The sequence below is a fragment of the Apteryx mantelli genome, chromosome 4, assembly GCF_036417845.1.
Source record: "Apteryx mantelli isolate bAptMan1 chromosome 4, bAptMan1.hap1, whole genome shotgun sequence".
NCBI lineage: Eukaryota > Metazoa > Chordata > Aves > Apterygiformes > Apterygidae > Apteryx > Apteryx mantelli.
Window position 1 is genome coordinate 41,137,232 of NC_089981.1, and position 16,122 is coordinate 41,153,353.

The 16,122-nt window shown below is 36.7% G+C and overlaps 1 long non-coding RNA gene across 3 annotated transcripts in view; it reads right to left on the minus strand.

Moving 5' to 3' along the window:
• Positions 1–13,022: 13,022 nt before the first annotated feature.
• Positions 13,023–16,122, minus strand: part of LOC106498377 (uncharacterized) — a 269,160-nt gene continuing 266,060 nt past the window's right edge. For all 3 annotated transcript variants that reach the window (XR_001294956.2, XR_001294958.2, XR_001294957.2), the window contains exon 5: positions 13,023–13,133. This is a non-coding gene — a long non-coding RNA (uncharacterized lncRNA). The remainder of the gene's footprint in view (positions 13,134–16,122) is intronic.

Consider the following 16,122-nt stretch of genomic DNA (forward strand, 5'->3'; position numbering starts at 1 on the left):
GAAGCCATTTCTGGAATATGTGTGTGTGCACAATGTGAAAGAGAGTACCATAAAAGAAAGAAGAACCACAGTGATGTACAGCTTTATTGAACACTGCATCAGATGAATTTAAGTAAAGCCACATAATAAAACTTGTCTGCTGAGTTACTGCAATATTCTTTAATTCTTAAATCTAGCTGTGCCGAAGAGATTTAAGAGGTTAGGAAATTATTACGATAGCCAGGGAAATATTTATTTTGCAAAAATATTCTTTAGGGGACCATAAACATTCAAATCTTGGCAAAGGAACCACGAATTACATGGGTAGGTATATCACCAGAAATGAAAAAAACAGATCTACCATTAGGCATATATCTTCTTATATGAAATTGTGGAATAATATATTTATTGCTTTCAATAATTCCTTGACAAACTGATACTCAGGTTACAAGTCAAACGATGATTTTTCTAACTGCTGAATCCACAAACTCATTGTGGGGTCTGAAAATCAATCAGGTGTTGCATCCTATAACGTAAAGATTTTACAACTGCAGCTATCTCCTACTTGAAGAAAGAGAATAGCCAAAGCAAGCTGACAAGAGAATAGCTATTACAGCATTCAAAAAAATGTGTTTAACATTAAATGGGTTCTTATCTGAAGTTCTGAAACATACAAAAACTTCCAGCTACCACTGGCTTGGCATTCTCCACGGGGGAAAAATCTGTCTACGTGAAGATTTTATTTTCCTCTGGTCAGGGCTGGCAACAGGTTCCTGGATTAGATGGTCAGAGCAGCTTTTTTTCAGGCTTCATTCTGCTTGATGTGAAATAATATGCTCCAAATGAAAAAAATATTCTATTTAAGAAAAGAACTGTCCATACCCCCCAAAAAAAAGGAAAATAAAACCTGTAGCTATTCTATGAAGCTAAACAAACACTTGTGTAAATCTAGGATACATGGTATTTGCTGAGTGTGGAAGGAAAAACTTTATGTGAAGTGAAGTGCAAGCTTAAAAAGAAGCTTTATTGTGGATTGTCTGTACCTAATGAAATTTTAATACCCTGTTGAGGAGTGTTTCAGACAGACTAATAAGGCAGCTCATGAAAATAAGAGATGTGAAAGCGATAAGGAGTCTATTAGCTAAATAATCTTGGCGCACAGTTGGAATAGTATTTTAGGTAGATTTGAAGAAAACTTCTACAGGGTATATATATATTATGTGTTTACAAAACTTAAAAGGTAGCTCTTTTCTCAGGGTTGAAAAATTATATTTATTTTATTTATTTCATCAGCAGCACATATTTGACTAGTCAGGAAGAACTCTAGAAAAATCTAACTTTTTTTCACTTCTGTAATTATAACTTTCCCTTCAGAACTACTTATTTCCACAAAGGGCAATCTGACTATCTGTTTGCAAAATGTTTATCACCCCTAGGAAAGCCATTAAGACTGCTGTTGCTACGCAGACCTTCAGGTCAGACAGGGTTTACTGATTCTGATATTGTAAGTGAGACCAATGAAACAGTGAAATGTTTTAGGTAGGTAGGATCTTTCACCAGAAAATTACTGCTATTTACAGCTATCAAAACACATCATTACAAGCAAAATATTTGAGCTACAAGCCAACAAATGCATCTATTATTCATAAACTACACAGTTTCTTAATTTCTCCTAGCTTTCTAAAAGCCTCCCTTTCTTTCAAAGGTACCCAGAAGCATGCATTTAGATTAATTTAATAACAAGGTCATTAATCAGGTATCAGTGTTTCAAGTCAATCTGTTGATCAGCAGTTCTTTAAAAAAATTAAGAAGACATTGAACAGAATATAAAGCATACTATGCATTAACTTCTTGTCAGCTTGGTCAATTTTGTAGACTATATGATGATGTAGTGATATTTTCAACACTTTGAGCATTAAAAATACATTATTTTTGATTGCCTTTTTCTAGTCAGTGGATGGCTGGGTATGGAGAGATAACATATCCATTCCTTCACCAAGCAAATCTGCAAATGAGTTCAGACTGCTGTGTCTGATATAAATGTCAGCGTAGTATCTGTTCTCTAACTAAACTGTTGGAACAGGCGAAAATAGAGATGAAGAAGGGAGTCAGAGAGTGAACATGGAAATGACAACAAGAAAATAAACACCTTCTGAATAATGAACCTGATTCACCATTCATTTCATTAGTGTTGTGGCAGAACACCCATGAAATGAAATCAGAGTGTCTTGGTACAAGATTTCTTAAATCAAGAATTTAAGATTTGAAAGCTTCTTCTTGAATTGAAGATTGTACTGAAGGACTAAAGGATGTTTTTGCCTCTGAATAAACACTTTTTTTGCCTTTTCTAATACAAAATTTCATCTCACGTAAGCACTTCTGCAGAAGGGTTGCAGACAGAATGAGATAGTGAGCTTGTTCTTCTGGCATCCCCAAAGTCTTCATTTTTCATTTGGAGAAGCAAATTAACTCTGTCACTAAGAGCAGGCATTCAATCCTGTATCCTTGGGCTGATGCTGATAGCCAATTAAAGCCAGTTCTGTTGACACTTTTTATAAATGTGGCCATTTATGTTTTTCAGCATAGTAGCCTAACATCAAAAGCATAAAACTTTATTTAAGCACCTGAATAAAAGTAGGATAACTTTCAGAGGAGATGAGTACCCGCAACTCCCTTAAGTTAGTGGACCTTATATCTTAATTTCTGAGCCTTATGTCTTAATTTTCCTATAGAAATCCTGAAGAATTATGCATGTAACATTAGGAATTGCTTTTTGAAAATTTTAACCCTACTGTTAGGTTTTGGGCCAAAATCATTCTCCAGAAAATTCAGTATCAAAGATTCAGTGCCAAAAATAACAATCTCAGTATCACACAGTCTGAAGTGGTGCCAAATAAGAAAGCGATTAGGTGGGTTCAAATGGCTGAAGACGTTTTTCAAGAAATTTGTTTAGTTTGGCACCATCTATTGTTTTATTGTATGCATGTGTCACAAACATTTATGAAAAGTAAAAATTATGAATAACATTTCATAGACTATTAAATAGCCTTGACATTGTGATATCTTTGGATCTCTAATGGGTCCTAAGATTTGAATAAATGATACACATAAAATGTAAGAACTTTAAAAACTCCAACCCATCTTAACTCATTTTCTGGGTATTTGGAATAGCAATTTTTTCAGTCTAGACAAGGAAGAAATGAAACAGAACCAAAACTTGAGGTAATTTGAACAGAGAAACATTATGGGAATGTTTTCCACTGTTATTGCAACACAAGTAGTATCTTGCTCATTTTCCCATTAATGTTGCTGTTGATCCCATTGCTGCATTTCCCAGAAGGAAGCAGGACATCTGTTGTGGTTCTGATGGCTGCTTTGATTCCCCATTGTTTGGAACCTGATTGGTCTTTGGTCATTGATCTGATTGATCACTGCACAGGTTTGTCTTCCAGCTTGCTTTGGCTTTCTGATCACAGAAAGATATTCAAATGCATTATTTGCCCATGGGTGTTATAGAACCTAAGACAGAAGAGAGATAAGTTCTTGAAGGCAGCTTTGGGATTATCCTTCCTCCAGAAAATGTTTCTTTGATGCAATCCCTTGCATCAAAAGACAATTTGCTTAAGAACCTTTATGGTTCAGAGACAAAAAGTAAATCCTGCCGGAGAGAGTTTTAACAGGATCCACAAGTGGAATATTTACAAGTGTTCAGATTAGGGACAGGAAAAGCAAGCAGGCAAACACACACTGTGAGATACAGAGCCTTTAAATTCTATTTTACACTAACAGAATCCAAATATCTTCAGTCTCGCCCTCCCTCCTCCCAGTGGAGCCTCTTTAGCACATTCACAAATGTCAGCATATACACCCTAAACACTCAGAGCTGGTCAGGAAGGATAGATATAAATAGTACTAATAAATCCTAATTCTCATCAGTACCTCTTCTACTACTACAATGACTAAGAATTAAAAGCAGGGCACATATTTCTTTCTAGCTGAATAGTGACAGTAGTCCAGATAGATGGCATGATTTGAAGTCTGTAAGATCCTTAAGTCCACTGCAAGTACTGTGTGCCTCAGCTTTGGGATCCACCTAGTATTTTTTGTTGTCTGCTCCCTTATGCCTGTCAATACAATTCTTTACTGCTGTTGAATAAATCGGGTAGTCACTGAAACGAAAAAAGTCAGCTTTTCTGTGAACAAACAACAGGGTTTTAAACAATGAATGTATAACAAAGTAATAAAATGTTTATTTGAGGTTTTTTTTAAATCTGTGTTTGCTTATTTGTTTTTCACTGTTCACTTCCATCTTTTACTAAAACCTCTGGTTGTTAATTTGAAACAAAATATCTCAGGAAGTCTGAATGGCCCTTTTCAGTAATTTTAAATATTTAGATTTATTCTTTCAGATCAGCTGGCTTTTGGCACTACGAAGTAGTCTGACTCTAAGTCTCACAAGATTTCACTGTCATATAACCGGTTTATTAAGGATGTATAAAAGATTTGGCTCATTGTGTTTAAGCCTTGGGGTTTTTTTTTTCATAATCTCTTCATTAGTCTGCAAGATGGAAGCTCTTACAAAGCCAGGCAAAAGTTTTCATAGCAGCATACTTCAACCCAATCCTTTCAAAGATGTAAAATTATTTGACTAAATCATTAAAGATCCATTTAAGGCCAGTGGTGTAGCTATAGCCAGTCATCTCAGGTAAAAATCTTGCCTGTTGTTCTGAAAAGTCTTGCTGAACTTGATTAGCAGCCTTGCTTTGTATTGAATTGGTTAGCAGGTTTCCAGAAAAGATATTTGGTATGATATAGTTTTTCTTCACCAAAAAAAAAGGGAACTGGATTACCATTTATTAAAATGTTTCAGATTTTTAAAATAGAGAACCAGCGATGGACAGGTTTCTCTCCAGCTTACCAATTCTGTACCAGAGAGCAGCAGAAGCTACAATACTAGCTTTCCAAAAAAAAGCAGTAGTAGGAAAGACATAAGAAAATAAATCACATTAATGAGGTGTGCCCATATGCTTGATTGCTTTCCTCTCTTCTGTGTAAGTGTTGTTTCTTTCCTTTCTTTAAGTTGCTGAATTCACATGTTTAGTGACAAAACTCTTCTCTCTGTAGTTCTCTGGGTTTTTGTCACTATGCTAATTTTTGTATCTCTAGTGCATCAGATTCCTGTTGAAACAAAACAATGACAAGGAAAGGCAGAAAATGGTTTCACAGTATACCTGAAAATTTAAAAGAAGTGCAAGCGCTACACTAGGATCACTGACTTGAAGCAGGAGGAGTGGCAGTATTCAGTCAGACCTGCAGCACTTCAGAAACACTGCTCCAATGAGAAAGAAGCTGCAGCATGACAGAGGAGAGGTCACTCGGCAAGTTGCAACTCAAGTCTCAAATTATGATTGAGACAAAAATGAAGTCACGGCAAGTTTTCTTCATTACTAGCCCAGTTTCATTCAAAACTGATTACTATTGGAATGCTACATGATAAAAGTGAGAAAAAATGCATAACTTTGTGACAAGGGATGAAGGGCAAATCCACTTTCAAAGCACGCAATATCAAGAAATGGGCAACAATATAAAATGTATCTCTCTACTGCATGGTTGTGTCCTATAGCCTTCAGCTTTCGGTTTCAGAAACATATGTATAGATTTTTCATGACAGTGAAACCACTGAAAGAAAGGCATGGAGTTATCTGATACTACATGAAAGAGACACTACACTTGATATATTTTTTTTAATATAGAAAAGTTAAAAAACATGGAATTTTATTCCAAAGTCAATCAGAAAACCTGTTTTCAGAAGACATCCAGACAGAACTTGGGTACAGTTCTTCAGGAGTCAAGTAGGAATGTTCTATATGAAGAAGTGCTGATTACATATCTTGCTAAAGCAGATCTCCTGTTTGGAATTAAAAATTATGAAGGTGTTTATATCTGTAGAACACAAGAAGGAAATAAATGTTATCTCTTTGGTGGAGTAAGAGAAGAAAAGATCCAGAGTAAAAATTAATGGTCTTGCAATAAGATATTATGTCAAAGTCAGGTTTTGAGTCCAGGTGCCCTGAATCTTGACCATAGGTAAACATACCTGGATTAAATGGGACAGAAGATATACTTGTTATCTAATCAATTTTATAAGCATTGGATTCCTTACTGAAACTGTTTTGATCACAAGACCAAAGCATACATGACAAATAAATGTGTGATTAAAAAGTTACAGATAATGTTAAGCATTTTTTTCAAAATATGAATTTATTAGTTTCAATCATTCTATGCAGAAGGCTAGAACAATGGCAATGTAGCATTTAAATCCTTAAAAATATGGTCCTGCTGGCTGTGAACTTCATAAAATATGGATAGTTTGCTGAAAGTTAATCAAGAAAAAAACCCCTAATCCTCAAAATTATTTTTTAAATGTAACAATATTCATTACAGTAGATTAATACTGTGGTTTATAGCTTTTTTAACTCTCGATCATCAGGGATAGTCCTGCTTAAGTTATCTTCGTCTGATTCATCCCCAAAGGCTGACTGAAATAACTACATGGGTTGGACAAGTCAGAATGCAGAACCTCATCAAGCTTCCTAAATAATACATGCACAGTGTTAGGTTACTGCAGCAGGTTTCTGGCCATAGCACTTTGCTATGTGAGTGAGAAGACAAGGATGTTGCAATTAGGAGCACACATTAGGGCTCCTGTAAAAATGTCATTACCATTCTTAAGCAGATTTGACAAATACCATTTACAACATTTCTTGGTTGAACAATTAACAGCATTTGATAAGCAGCTGATACTGCTAGGAAAAACAGAATTGTTCAATATTGATACCTGATGAAGAGCCTTGATGCATAATTTATTCTCCATGTAGAGGTGCACTAACAGAGAAACTAGAAGGCTGCATGATGCAACCTGTAAAAGATGAGAGTGCCCCTTACCTCTGTGATATTAGCTCCTGATGAGAAGCATCAGTATTGAAGAAGCATGAGAACTGCAATATCACTTTCATTATAATTCGTAAGGGGTAATTAGTGTATTGATCCTTTACATTTCAAACAGGCACGGTTTCACATTGATGACAATGAAAGGCAAAGAGGGAGAGGAAAAGATCGGATTTACAGGCATTATATTCATTAGCAATGTAATAATTTATTCATGTAAATCTTCCTGCACTACATATGAGTGAGCATGGCCCTCAAATTTTTCTCCTCTTCAGCAATCTTCCTTTCTTAGGGATGCCTACCTGCAGTGTCATGTGCACATTTCTCACTCATTACAAAGCTCGCTGCCTGCATGCAATAATGACACTGTGCCTTTGCTAGCGATAGCGAGGACAGCCAAGAATTATCTGATTTTCTCCCATTAGCAAAGATTTTTACTTCAAGACAGGGCTACCTCACCCCTTTTACTTGCCTGGTCTTTCATTAGATGCAACACACTTTTTCTATGAGTAGAAACTATTCTAGCATTTAGTAAATATCACACCCTTAAAAATCTTATGAGCTTTTCACAAATTACTCAAAATGAAAAATGAAAGGGGCTAGAGATCTCTGCATTCATTCCAGGAGGCAGAAATTCCTTGAAGATTACAGGCAGTCAGGACCTCAATAAAAATAGCTCCCTTGCCTTTCTCCATCTTTATCTTATGCTTGGTTGCATCAGCCTCACTGTTTAAGGCCCAAAGAGCACAGGAGAAAATGAACGGTCATGCCATCCGCTGACTGACTGCGACATTCACATCCTCTTCAACGTGTATGCCGGCACCGGCTCTACAATCAGTGTAGTGCAACGATTAATGGAAAATACTTCTCCACCAAATTCAAGAGAGGCAAGTTTTCATTCTTTATTGGTCGTGGTCAAATTATTTGTGCCTCCAATTCTGGATGCTAGGAACACTTGAATTCATATTTCTCCATCAAAACCTACTTAAGTGCCTACAAATTTTCTGTCTGTTTTTTTCATTTGGCCATAGTCTGCCAAATTACTTGTGTTCAGATTTATTCCTTACTGAACTTATGAGATGAGAGTTTCTCCACTGGTTGTGATGAAGTGCTAGGTCTTGAACAGTGGACATTGATATTACCAGTTAAGTCTGGCAAGAGGAGAAGGTCTTATTAAGTGACAGATTGCGTTTAGAGTTCAACATGATAATAAGTGTAAATGGGAAAGACGCATAACAAAGTATGTGACAATCTAACATGAATTTAGCAAATTACTATGATTTCTAAAGTTAGCCCAGGCATGACAGGACTTGTTTGAACACTTTAGTCAAAATTACAGTGTATATTTAATATGAGAAAGGAATACTACATCTTGTGTGTGTTGTACGAAATGCAATATAATACACCTTGGAACTAAATTGTAGCATTTTCTGCTGCCTCAGCGAATGTCTGTTTGTATCTACAGCTTTGTCAAAAGGCAATAAAGCAAAAGCTTATTCATTTCGCTAAGGGGATGTAAGTTCTATTTATTTAAAATGAAATTCTAAGACATGCTGCTTCAGTTTTTGTATGAACAGCTTATCACTTTCATTTAGAGGCAGCAAATCTTCACCCCCAAGTAAAACTGCCTTCCAGATGAAAAAATATGTTGTTTACTTAGTGATAAACAATTTTCAGATGAGAAGGGATGTTAGTCCTGAGATGAGTCATGTGAATTTTGGAAATTAAAAAGTACCAGCAGCATGTATATATTACAGATGTTCCTATTAAAACAAAAACAAAGAAACAAGAATCCTAAGTCTGAGGGACATGAATGTTTCCTACCATGTAACAATCACATTTCTTAAAGCTGGCTTTTCAATTAGAAGTGGAGAAAATATTTTATATTGAATATCAACCATCCTGAACCTTCACATAAAGCTCAAGAGGACTCTTATTTATTGCTTTTAAAGGTATTAAAGCAAAGTGCTTTTTGAAGTGGGAAATATTAGAACAAGGGTACATTCACTGTATGAATGTGCTGCATGACTCTAGCAAGGGGTTGGTGACAGGGGAGGTGTTAGACTGAAAGGAGTGATAAAAGCAACAAAGCTGGAAAATTTTTAAATGTTCCAGATATTTTTCAAGCAAGAGAATGGAGTCAGAGCTCCTACATAAGGGTTTCAGCAAATCCTGTGACAAGTAAGTCAGACACAGGCTAAGCTGCAAGCAGGACAACTGTTTCTCCAGCCAGAGAGGGAAGTTAGAGGGATTGACAAAGCTGGCAAGGAAGATCAAAATCTAAGTTCAAGCAGGTAGGTTCCTGTATGCAGTCCCAAATAAACTGTAATTTCCTCAATCATCTCAATTTACATTTACATATGACACCGTTTGCTTGATTACTATACATCTTCTAGGATGTGTCCAATGGAGTGCAATCTCCAGTTCAGTGGGAAACAAGCTCTGAAACCTCTGGCTCTTCACACTTTATTATGCACCCATTGACTAGATATAAAATAAATTGTCAAACTATATAATTCTTCTGTCCCTCCACAGTTATTCTGTCTCTCTCCAACATTTCTGCTCCCAAAATAACCTGTTCTTACTTGATCCCCTCTGTGGGTCAGAGTGGCCCACAAGATTTCTAAGGACACCTATACTGAAGAAAGCTTCATGAGAAAGAATTACACTTTAAAATGTTGCCTTTCCTACAGTATATCTAATGTAAAATTTGTTTTTCTTCCTTTACGTTCTGATTCTATGATAGAGTATCCTGCTTCTGTCTTTGGAGAAGAGGAGCAGCCCAGGCCATCTTATTTTTACAAATGAGTATCCTGAGCTCATTTTGGCTTTCCTGGGAACAGAAAAATTTCAATTTATCTCAAGATTTTCCAGTCAGTGACATTTGCAAAAACTAACTAAAGGAACTGGAGCCTTAAAAATATTATTTAAAGTGAAATTTGACCACTGTATTGCTAGTCTTGATGCACAAATAGGAAACTCCAAGTTTAACTTATGGAACCTGTGTTGCACCTGCCCACTTGACTCTTACAGAGGAGAACAACACAGTGCTTCAGTTATAAAAGAAATACAAAGGATAAGTCATTTGGAGACACTGTAATAACATTTTAATCCCTTATTATAGTAAAACAATTGAACAGTCACAAAAACACAATTTTTATAAAAGCACAATTAAATCATGATGCCACAAGGAAGTCTTTCAGGACACAGAAACTGTCTGTCACCTGTGGCTGTGCAGGCTAAACCCAGATGCCATGGTCATGACCACTCAGGTTAGCAGCCAGCAGAGCTAACAGATATTTTGGTCAAGGAAAAGAGCACGAACTTGACTAGAGTTTGGGAGGAGCATCAAAAAGCAGACCGTATGTGCATGCCAGTCCAAAGACACAGGTAAGAGCGCGATCAGGGATCGGACTGAAGTCCTGAACAAAGAATATGAATAAAGTCCTGAGCAAAGAACAAGGCAGAATTGGAGGTGAGACACAGGCAGGGCAGATCAAGACCAGGTGAGCTGATCAGGATGCAGGAGAGGTGGGATCAAGAGCTGTGTTTGGGATCTACAAGCAGGGCAGAGTGAAAGCAAGGATTGCAGCTCAAGGCAGGTTAATAGAAAACTTTCCTCATTTGCTCTCTGCTGCCTAAAAGGGCTGTGCTTGGCACGAAGGAGAGGGCTGTGCAAGCAGCAGCCAGTGATGGGCTGTCTGACAAATGACTCTCCCCCTTCCGCTTGATGGATGACTCAAAATTAATCTACTTCTTATTATTTGTTATTAAGTATTTGTAATATGCATGCCTTATATATTGGCATAAAATAGAAGGTAAAAGTCATAATCTTGGTACTGAACAGCTTGTTTTCTTCATATCTTCTCATTAAGGAGCTATGCCATTAAAAAGGATACAGAAAAATGTCTTTTGCTGATTTTTTATTCTCCTCATACACCATGGGCAAAACAAAAATTTTCTTACTCTAACGCTCAGCAGCATCGCTTTTAAAAGCTTACTTGCTTTTAGTTTCACATCAGATGCTAATGCTTTACAAGTTTAATGTGTGAAATTGCTTTGTCATAAATCAATGCTTCCATTGTCTTCTTCTTCATTTAAATTATTGTTTTCAAGAGCCCTGTGTATAAGTAATGATAGTGTATTTTGTGCCAAAATTTTTTTCAGTACTTTCATATCCCTCGAATAAATTATGGAACATTATTCTAGACAGGGAACAAAGGAAAAAGAAGTCATGACGTAAATCTTCATTGAATCTTACAATCGATATAGTGAGTGAAGCATTCATAGTTGGTGGAGAATTCATAAGGTATGGAGCCCACTGGAAGTGGCAGTCTGGCTATAGGAGATGCAGACATCCTCATTTTCAAACTATGTATGCATGCGACAGCAAGCTAATGTCAGCCCCTCTTCTGTCCAGATCAGGCACAAAATTAGCCGACAGAACAAATCCCTGTCAGTTAATGAAACAGTATTTTCAGCTGAATCACAGATATGAAGAGAAATCCAATGACATCTGACCAAATGTTCCAGGATTAGAGGCTCTAACTAGCCTGACATGAGCTCCATGCTACCCGAACTGGATTATTTCTGAGACTCTGGAAAGCCTGTGTAGGTTAGCTGTGATGTCACTACACATTACATTGCAGTTTACAAATGGTCTTTTTCTGGGGCTGCATGTATGGCCATAGCAAACTCCCAGAAGCTGTAGTTTTGGCAATCCATCGATAATGCATTTTTGCAAAATAACTACATGTGGAGTCAGTGGTGGCCACAGCTAAGAATTACTGATATTCTCTATATTGCAGTGTGGTGCTTGCTATTTGGACCCCAGACATACCTATCACAGCATATGTCCTGTTTAGAACCACAAAGCTTAACGTATCTCTACATTTCTGTAGACTGACTAGTGAGTAAGAACATGGGTCAGTACTGAAAGACCAAGGTTCCACATGTAGATCTACCACAGACTTCTTGTGTGAGTATTTGCAAAGCACAGAGATTACCCCTGGCTTCATTAAAGGAAAGATATCATTTCCTTACCTACTGGAGCAGCTGTTAAGATAAAACACACAACTTGTTGTGAAATACTCAGATACTAACCTGATGAGAACTGGCCAATCAATGCTCCCTCAGGGGTAAGAAGCCTTAAAACACATTAAAGAATTTGGTGTTTTGAAAGTTACTAGATGCATAGCCAAAAAAAATGCAAGGTCCTAAGTTAATCTACAGAATAAACATGGTGTGGCAAGCAAAACAAACACGTTTCCATCATGCTGTCTGCACAACATTCTCAAAGGCACCTCCTATAAATGAAGGTAGTAGGGAAGGATAAAATACAGTAGCCTTGGACACTTCCTCAGTAATTGTATCTCTTTTCTCTCTTCACTTCTGAAAAGCATTTTCTGTAATTTACTCTGATTTCAGATGATCTCATGGTTCAAGAAGCAATTGAATGTCAATACCTTCATCCTATACATACAAGCAATGTGAATATATATTTGACATGTAGTGATGCAGCTACATGTTTCTGTCACCATATGCCCTTCTAATGTTTTAATTTACAGCCTGTGCCTCTTGGTTCTATCACTTGGCCTCTTGTTACTGCAACATGTGTCTAACATCACTGCTGTTCATGTCTCAGGTATCCCTTTGTAGGGAATACAGGACGCGCTGTTGCAGACATCGCCTGTGGTTGGCCTGAGGTGGATACAATTCCTTTTGCAGCATCAAAACACAGCTGCTCATTGTTACTCACTAGAAGATGAAGGGTAGCTAATTTCACATGCAGCTTAGGTTTGCTCTTTGCATTAATGTGTCCTTGCACCCAATCAAAACGTTATTCACTAAAGGTAAATACAAGGTGTTTATTTGTAACAATTGAGAATTTTCATTATTTGAATTCAGGTTGTGTTCCATCATCAGTTATGATGTACAAATAGAAACAACTACATAAAAATCTCTTAATCTCATTCCCACATTGTGTTCTATCTATGCATGTGCGTGTGTGTATACATATGTGTGAATATACATATATTTCCACACACACAAAAGGTTATGTGTGAGATCATATATAATTGACCAGACTGACAGTAACTCCTACATATTTATAAATATGATACAGAAGATAGGCTTACCTTTCAGTTGTCTATAAACTCACTGCACGTGCTCTTTTATGATTCCTTGTTATTCTGTGCCAGTCTTATCTGAGAATAGAAAAAGGACAAAAAGATTAGTTTAACTGTATGTTTATGACTAATTCACAAGGCTTTCTGCACTTCGTGTTTCCTGTTTTTGCTAGAGGTAGTAAAAAGCCAGTGACTGGTGCAGAGTAGTTATGTTCCATCTTTGTTAATAGCACTTACCCATTGAGGAAATGCATGTGATCCTTTAAATAATCATTTAAGAAAGGTTTAAATGTCAATATGATTATAATAAGCAGTTTTCTTTCCATCATCAAATTTTCTTCCATATTCTAGCAACATCCAACCAGAAATATCTGTGGAGTTTGGGCAAAGACACATTATTTCACTCTCTTTTCCACTTATCCCTGAATTTTCCAGAATTATGCAATTTTATTATTTACAAAGACAGGAAATATTCATGCTAGCCACTACAGAACAAGTTTATTCTATGGTGTTCCCACTGTCAGGAGCAATGAGAATTGGAAGGTCCTGATGAAAAAAATGTTCTTGTGGGATTTCCAAAGCCATTTAGTCAAAGTATAAATACTTTTGTCCCACCTTCACGGTTGAACTAATGAAACTGTGTATTGCTAATGCTTTATTTTTTGTATTTTAACTTGTATAACCTACTTGTAGCTCACAAACAATGAAATGAAATGCCAGTTGAAAAAACATATCCTAATTTGACAAGGATTCAGACAGCAAAAGCCAAGATCCAAGATGAGGTATAAAACATTCTATCAAGTTAAAGGGTTTGACCCAAGGTTTTTGTGACTCCATTTCTGAAGCTCACCACAGCAAGCAACTTTGTATCTGTTATTGCCATACCTAAATTATGCTTGAGTGCAAGGTGAATTGGTCTAAGTGATTTATTATGCGAAGTTATAAGCAAAGGAAATGATATTTTTTACTGTAATAAGATCAGTCTCAAATTTATAAACAATGCCAGATGTTTATGTTTACCTAACATAGCACTAATTATTAAAAAAGACTGACAGAATTAGATGTCAGATAAAAAATTGTAATATGCCTACAGCTAGAAGTATTAATGAACATTTTTATAATTGTTTAGTAAACTTGTAAATATATATACTCTTTCAGTACTGCTGTACAATGCCTTCTCACATCCACACTATTAAGAAATGGCAGGCCTTTTTAGCGCCTGCAGAAATCCTGATTAATGTTTGAGAAAGTCATATTCAACCCATTAAGCGTATTACAATTTCCAGTGCAAATTTGGCATTCAATATTAGCACTAGCACTATATATACTTAATCTCTGCTATCCATTTTCCAACTTCTCGGGCCGCGGAAGGGAGTTTGGCAAACACTGCTAACAATTAAACAAGTAGCTGGCATTTTCCTGCCATCACTTCTCAGGTAAACTGCACTTGCCTGCAGCCTTTCCAGCACAAGGCTCCGTTTCTTTCCTGCCACTGTTCTATTGACTAAGCAGTCAACTACCATGAGGTATTTCCTTTGATTTCTGTATGAAAACAGAACTACAAAACACATCCTTATATTTTTGCTTTGATCCAAGATATTGTTCGAGATTGATCCAAAGCCAACTCAATTCAACAGAACATTTTGTCCACAGAGGATTTTGGATCAGGTACTTAACTGGTATAATCTATAAATTCTTCCAGCTCTTTATCAATATTTATTATGCAAATTTAGTTTCCCTTAGATTCATTGACTTTCAGCTCACACTTCAATATATATTATATGGGAATTTGACCACTTGTACTTTACAGTGTAAAACTGAAATATAAATTCCACTGCATGTTATCACTAACAGCTACCAAACTTTTTTTGTGGTCTAAAATTCATTCATCTTGATTGCTTGACTCCACTGAATGACGTATATACAGGGAAAAGGCTCTATGTAAGTGTTGAGGGCAAGTAGGCTTCCACTCTGGACTAGCTAAGGCAGTTGCCAGAAGGCTTACAATTGCCGCAGAGGAATGAGTAAGCACCTGGACTACCCATGAACAGCCACAATATGCAATGATTCAAGGGCACAATCACCCCAGGCATGGGGAACACGTTGTCTCTGTAGACAGTGAAAGGGGAATTTATGTTGTCTTGGCAGGAGGTTCAAGTCACCCAGAGATGAATTACACTGTCATTTCTGTTATGAATCAACTGCCAACAGGGTTGATAAAAAAAATAGAGAAACCTGACAAACTTAGGAGTCTTTTTGCCTCTGTAAAGTTTTATTAACATTTGGAAAAACAGACAGCTGGGCACATTCAGTACAGGTAGAGAAGGTTATAAAAAACTATAAAGAAACCGGCAGACCCCTCTATTTACTACTGACAGTTAAAGCTGTTGTTCTTCTATCATATCCATTTAAGATTTGGCATGCTTTTCTTTTGGTACTTAAACATCAGCAGTTGGGTCAAGACAAAATCTATACAGTTGCAAAGGGAAGCCACAGGCACTGACGTAAAACTCCAGCCAAACTAGACCTTTGCAAAACTACAACAACACGAGCAATGTAAATCATTCAATAGCAGCAAACCACTAGCAAAATAAATACATAAATAAGCATGCAGCAGCATGCTGCACAGCACTATTATGAGTGCAGTGAAGGGAAAGGGGGTACCAGGAAGAGTAAAAGGGAAGAACAGAAGATGAAGGACTAATAGATGCATGCAGCTGGCACTTGAACGGATGGATTATATAGCTACATTATATCTATTTTATATATATTTAAAATGTTCAGAGTTGCAATCAGTGGGGGCTAGAGTAGAGAAAGAGATCATTATATTATTCAGATAACAGCATCTGCTGGCTGCCTCAAGCAGAGTCATTTGTTTGGTTGAACAAATCTATGACTACAGGGAATTTATCCCAGCAAATTTACTGACGCTGCCACTTGTATTACAGAAGCAAAACTGAGGATCAACTTATCACATGATACAGATGGCTGCTGAAGGAATGCACCATAATAGCTTCTTTGATATGAATTACCTGAACCACTGGTGTAGATTCCGAAGTGATGACGA